This window comes from Chaetura pelagica, unplaced genomic scaffold (assembly GCF_000747805.2).
Source record: "Chaetura pelagica isolate M959 unplaced genomic scaffold, ChaPel_1.0 scaffold962, whole genome shotgun sequence".
Taxonomy (NCBI): Eukaryota; Metazoa; Chordata; class Aves; order Apodiformes; family Apodidae; genus Chaetura; species Chaetura pelagica.
The window spans coordinates 91,002-91,283 of NW_009952479.1; positions in this window are offsets into that span (position 1 = coordinate 91,002).

The window sequence follows — 282 nt, forward strand, 5'->3', positions numbered from 1 at the left end:
CCTGCAGTTCCAGCTGGGAACTGGTGCCCAGAGCAGCTGGTACCACAGCAAGGTGACAGCCACAGGCCGTGGTTGTGGCCCTGCAGGGACACCCTGCACGTGGCTTCTGCTGGGACTCGAGGAGCCACGTCCCACTGCAGGGCAAGGGAACCAGCCCAGGCCTGGGGGACGTGGGTCTGGCTACCCCCAGAAGGTGAAATCCTGGCTCTCCCCATCAGAGCAGCCCCTGCTGCAGGATTCCAGCCGCTGCCGAGCAACCCCGTCCCCCGGCAGGGCGCCCCC